Raw genomic sequence first — 6000 nt, 5'->3', positions numbered from 1 at the left:
AGTGTTTGATGGTGAACAAGACATCAGTTTATACTACAAATCAGGGTTGAATGAGAAAACAACCAACTTGTCACCAAAAGTTGACATTGCTTTCAACGCAAAGAATTCATCTGGTAGTTCATCAAAAGGATCAAGCAGCAACACAAATTTCTCATCATTTCCATCATTTGATCCGAATGTTTCAACAACAAGAAATGGCAAAAAGCTTCAATGCAATATTGTGTTGAATATTGAAAATGATCAGGAATATTTTGAGGAGTTAGCTAAAAGCCATATGTATTTGTTGGGAAATGTTTTAGAATCTTATGGTAGTTTTGTTGCAGGTCGGATCGGGAATCAAATGCTGACTAAGGAGGATTACGACCAGATCGATGCTGAAGAGATGGAGCTAATGGATATAAAATGGTGTTTGGCTAGCGTGTTGAGGAGAGCTGAGAAATTTAAGCAAATCACAGGAAGAGATGATCTTCGTGAGGCTAATGTTTCTACTTTGGGTTTTGGTAAATCTAAAGTCACTTGTTTTCGATGCAGGGAAAAAGGACACTTCAAGAGGGAGTGCACCAATCACGAAGCAAGTGGAGCTAAAAATCCGTTCAACAACAATGATTACTACCGAAAGGCCATCTACCATCAAGTTGCTCAACAACCAACTCAGCATCAGGCACAAACTACACATGGAAGAAATGTGATTGAAGATTCTTCAAAAAGAGCTTGTGTGGTTAATCAAGAAGAGAAGAAGCCATCAACAGGGTTCAACTGGGATAAATATATATTAGCTGATGGCAAAGCATGTGTGATTGATCAAGATGATGAAAAGTTACCTGAAGGGTTTAGCTGGGAGAATTTCACTTGGGATGATTATATTCCTGACCAAGCTCCAGTTCACACAGCTTTTGTTGCCAGAATTTAAGAAGATAGTGATGATGATACTGAGTATTATGCAAGAAGAATGGCAGAACATCTGAAGATGATGGCTGAAAGCGATAGTGAAGATGAAAAAGCCAAGAAGAAAAAGAAAAAGATCAAGACACCTGTGAGCAGTGATGATAAAGCTCCAGTGGAGAAAAGAAAAGTTAAAGAAGTTCCAAAGTTCAAAATTAGTGAAGATGTTATTGCAAAAGAGATTCCTGTGAATTGTGAAACCTGTGAGATCATGAAAAAGAAAAACAGTGAGTTGATCAACATTCAACAACATGAACAGGTTGAAGGAATCTTATGATGTGCTGAACAAAGCAATGAACATGTATAATGACACAAGTGAAGAACAGGCATCTGCTATGAAAACTCTTCAAGGAGCATTCATGACGAAGTAAAAAGTTGTGAATAACTACATTGAAAAGTGTGCTGTTCTTGAACAAAAACTGGAGTTGCAAAGAATTGAGACTGAGAGAGTAAATCGTTTGTTGAAAAGTTACTCATGTACTTCTTATGTCATTGACAGGATATATCCTACTGTTGAAGGCATGAAGGCATTTGAAGATGATGAAGTAACTGAAGAAAAAAATGATGAAAAAGCTTCTAAAGAAAAGACTCCAGAGAAAAAAAAAAGACTGAGAAGAAGAAAGACACTAAGAAAAAGGCTGACAAGAAGAATTCTGGTAAGAAACAAGGTGTCAGTTACAACAAGTTTCCACCCCCGCTGGATAATGGATATTTGCCCAGAAATCCAAATGATAAAAGAGTCAAACAGGCTACAAACTTACAGTGGGAGTCAGAGTCCTCAGTCAATTTGCCAGAAACTATTGATGTCACGTTTACATCGTCTGACACTGATCAACAATCTCAATTTATGAAGAAAGTGGTGGATCATATGTTAGATAATGATGAAACTGAGGAGTCAAAGTCGGAGTCGATGTCGGAGTCAAAGTCTGAGTCCAGCATTCCGGGTCAAAATGAAAAACAGGGCAAAAGAGTTTATAGTAATGAATTCCTGTTATCAAAATCTAATTTGGATGATGAGACATTTAAAGTTGCATATACTTTGAATGATTCGGACAAATTATATTCTGATGAGGAATTTCCAATAAGAGGTGCCAAAACTGAGATGATAAAAAAGGTTTTCAAACTTACAGAAATTAACATTTCTGAAATAAAAGATTTAAATCTTACTGATAAACCTAAAAACTACACCTCAAGAGTTGAGCAAAGAGAAAACAAGAAAAAAGGTTATGGCTCTGGTTCTGGTTTTCAAAAGAAACCTAACTATGGCAATTTCAAAAAGAAAGGTCTTGGTTTTACTCCAACAGAAAAACAGAAAAATGAAAAAATATGTTCGTGATTTTAAATCAAAAATGACATTTGTTTCAAGTACATCATCAGAAGAAGAAGAAAAGAAAACATTTTGGAGACAGTCAAATAAAGAGTTCCTTGCAAAGAAGCAAGAAGAAATGAAGAATGCTAATCAGAGAAAGAAAACTCGAACCTGTTTCAAATGTGGTAGAATTGGACATCTTGCAGTGAACTGTTCGCAAGCAATTCAAACCAAACAGGGAGTTTCCAAACTCAAAGAGAAAGTGATTGAGTTTGAATCACCAATTGACAGAACAAAACTATTCAAAAATTCAAAATGTGAAATTGGTGAATGTTCAAACAAGTTTTACAACAAAAGAGCTAAATCTGACAACCAGAAATGGGTGGTCAAGAAGTCTGTTCATAGCTCTAGCGATGATTCTGACAGGACAAAATCAGAGGAGCTATCTTCTGGCGATGAATCTGATTCCACAAAATCAGAGGAGCCACAGGTTGCAGAAAATGGTGAACAATCAGTTTCGATTGTGGATGATGAGAATTTTCCACCACTTCGGGCTGAAATTTTTAAAAAGAAAATTGGTAAAGTTGAGATATTAAACCAATTTTATGATGATAAAAAGGTTTTTGATGTTGAAAAGGCCTTTAACCCCAAGGTTAAACATATTTTTGGTAAGATGATTGATTGAAAAATCAAAGGGGTTAAAGAGTTCTATGAGAAGAAGAAGAGGGGAGGTAAGAAACCGAGTGATGATGACTCGGTGACACCCAAGGCTGGTCAGGCTTGGGTGGATATTTTCTTTGAATAGAAAAACCTGACTTGCCGGAGATCCCAAGTTGGTAATCGTGGATCATGAATCGGCATCATTCTTTGTATTTGGTTATGTTTGCCGTACAAGTGGTACAGAGGTTGGTTCTTAAAAAGTGATTAATCAAGGTCATTAAGTTGAACTTGATGTAATCCTCATACAAGTGGTTGAAGACAAGATGATGAACCACATCCCCGTTCTTACAAATGGTAAAATCAACAAAACTTATTTTCTAGAAAAACCATTTTGATTAAAACAAACTTAAGTGTTTTGAAATCTAAATGGGAAAATAGTTTGTTGATAGGGGAGTTCTGATTGTTTACGCCTAGTGAATGGCGAATTGATGCGTTTTGATATCGGTTGTCAATTTCTGTACAGTTTTTTTTTTCAAAATTTCTTTATTTGTTTGAATATTAGGGGGAGTAGAAAATTTCAGAAAATTCAAAAACATTTGTAAATTTGAAAAAGCCAAAAACATGATAAAATCAAAAATGAGTTTTTGTTGTGAAAAAGAGGAAATGATAGTACATCAACGGACTATCACAACATGCTAAAGTATTGGAAAGAAAAAAGTGATAAACAATCTCACTGATGATATGCCAGTAGGTTTTTGCACATTTAGTAAATTGTAACGAGATATAAACCTAAAATTTCAATCTTGCTTATATCGTGGGGAACAACTTCTTGGATATATGGGTAACCCCCGAAATCTTGTTTGAAAGGTCCCTCTTTCTGAGATACTAGGTCTTTATACTCAGTGATATAAGCTCGCCCTTAGCAAAATGATGAAACAATAAAATTGATAATCATTGCTGTTGAAGAAAAGATCCTCTAAAGGGAACACACCTAAAGTCGAACCATCATCTCTCTGCTGAACGAAAGTTCTGAACTGAGCTCTCACGGTTTCGCATCTAACCCCTTTACAGATATCATCTGTGGTATACTCACCTGTAAGACTGAATATTGGGATCTGGATACGGGAGTATATTCAAGTGGTGGGACACTCGAATAAGTTTAAGTCTCTAAAACATTAATATCGTATCTCGAAACAATTGAACTTTGTGTGAAAATTTAAAGTGGACCAGTATACTGACAATCTAAGTGAATTGTTTAGAACTTAAAATGAAACGAAGTTTAACGGTGTTGGTGATTTCTCTCAAAAACTGATATGATCCTCTTGCACAAACTCACAAAAATATTGTTTGTAAATATTTCTTTACTGCATTCCTTATACTCAAAAATCTCAAAAAGATTTTAGTGTGTTTTAGCATAAATTTTGAAAAATCTAAAAAGATTTTCGACAACTGGTGTTGAAGAGCTGATTTTCAAAATTCCAAGTGCTAAATATGACGACAGTTGGTTTGGGAGAGTGTGTTTAAGAGTTTAAATATTACAAGTGGTAATCAGATGTTGTTGAAAAAGGATACTCCTGCAAGTGGTTCATCAGAGTCTAAATGTTAGATTATTATGATTTCTACAAGTGGTGTCTGAATGTATTAAAGTTTAATATCATTTATGTTTGAGGTAGAGATTGTGCATATAACCTGAGCTGGAGGAGAGCTAGGTCACGATCTTGGAATGGATTTTGAACCTGTGAAAGCCAGACTGTGATCCCAGCTGACTGAGAAGGGGAGTCTGAATGACAAATAGCTGAGCCAGGTTTTTGATCCTGAGATTGTTGCTGCTGACAAAATTAAAGATTCAACATTTGAGAAGGAGTGTATGTTGGTGCTGATGAATAGAGAAGACGTCAACATCCGAGGGAAGATTGAAAGAGAAGAGAAGATAGAGATTGAGGATGCTTACAGCGTCAAATACTTCTAAGAGAAGCCCAAAGGCTGATATAGACTGAAGATGCGAAGACTCGACACTGAAGACTCCGTCAACATCCGAGGGGGAGTTTGTTGGTGCATCCATCTTTCGTCTACGTCTTGTATCGAGTCTTGTATAGAACATGATAGATCAGGGCACGAGAATCGAGAAATAGTGATTTAGAGCTGATTCCGCTTGAAATGGCATTAGGCCATGTTCAAGCGAAATCACATAAAAGTCTGATTCCGCTCGTAGTGTAACATGATGATTCCGCTCGAGAGTTAATGTTCTGATTCCGCTTGAACGTGTTCAAGCGGGACCCCTTTGTCTATATATAGGGTTATATGGAGCGGAATCTCATAAGAATTGTTCCGGTTTTGCCACGAAGTGCTGCCAAAGTGTCGAATCGCTGTAAAAGTCATTATTATCAATCAAACAACAGTTTAAAGTGTAATGCTTGTTGAATTGAACTTAGTTTCTTAGTTTCCGCCTCTGAAACTGAGATAAACTCTTCTGATCGACTCGTTCGGGTCTGAAAACGATCCTACAGATGTTTGGGGACACAGATCTATGACGTGTGGGTGGGTTTTTCGCTTTTTCTTCATGTTGATCTTCATCTTTATCATCATCCCACTCTTCAGTGTCATTGATCTCTTCTCCTCATCCAAGCCTTCTTCAAGAACAAAAAATACAAAATGCCATATGACTGGCATTAGTATCTTTTTCTTGAATTTTTGTCCATCTCATGCAGCAAAATCTTACTGAGTTACTCGCATCCCCTAACAATTCATTCAGTGAAACTTGACGAATAACAATACTGAATATCCAATAAAGCATATTAGCCATCTTTGATTTTTTTTGGCGTTTTACATTGAGTGGTATTTAGTAGTATTGGTGTTTGTTTTTTTTTTTTTTTTTTTTGGTTTAATCAAATGGTAGTTGCTGAGATGTATCATTTTATAGGATCTCTTTTTGGCGCCTAAGTTAGGCGGTGCGTTATTATAATAAAGTATTCATCTTTTCAGTTACTGTTTGTAATTATTGTTTTTGACAAGCTTTATCAATGAAGTCTGTAATACATCACATCTTTCAAGTTTGGCGTTTTATATTCTAATATAATAAATTTCCCCTA

This window comes from Helianthus annuus, chromosome 6, assembly GCF_002127325.2.
Source record: "Helianthus annuus cultivar XRQ/B chromosome 6, HanXRQr2.0-SUNRISE, whole genome shotgun sequence".
Classification (NCBI taxonomy): Eukaryota; Viridiplantae; Streptophyta; class Magnoliopsida; order Asterales; family Asteraceae; genus Helianthus; species Helianthus annuus.
The sequence above is the reverse complement of the archived record's forward strand: the minus strand, read 5'-3'. Positions refer to the sequence as shown.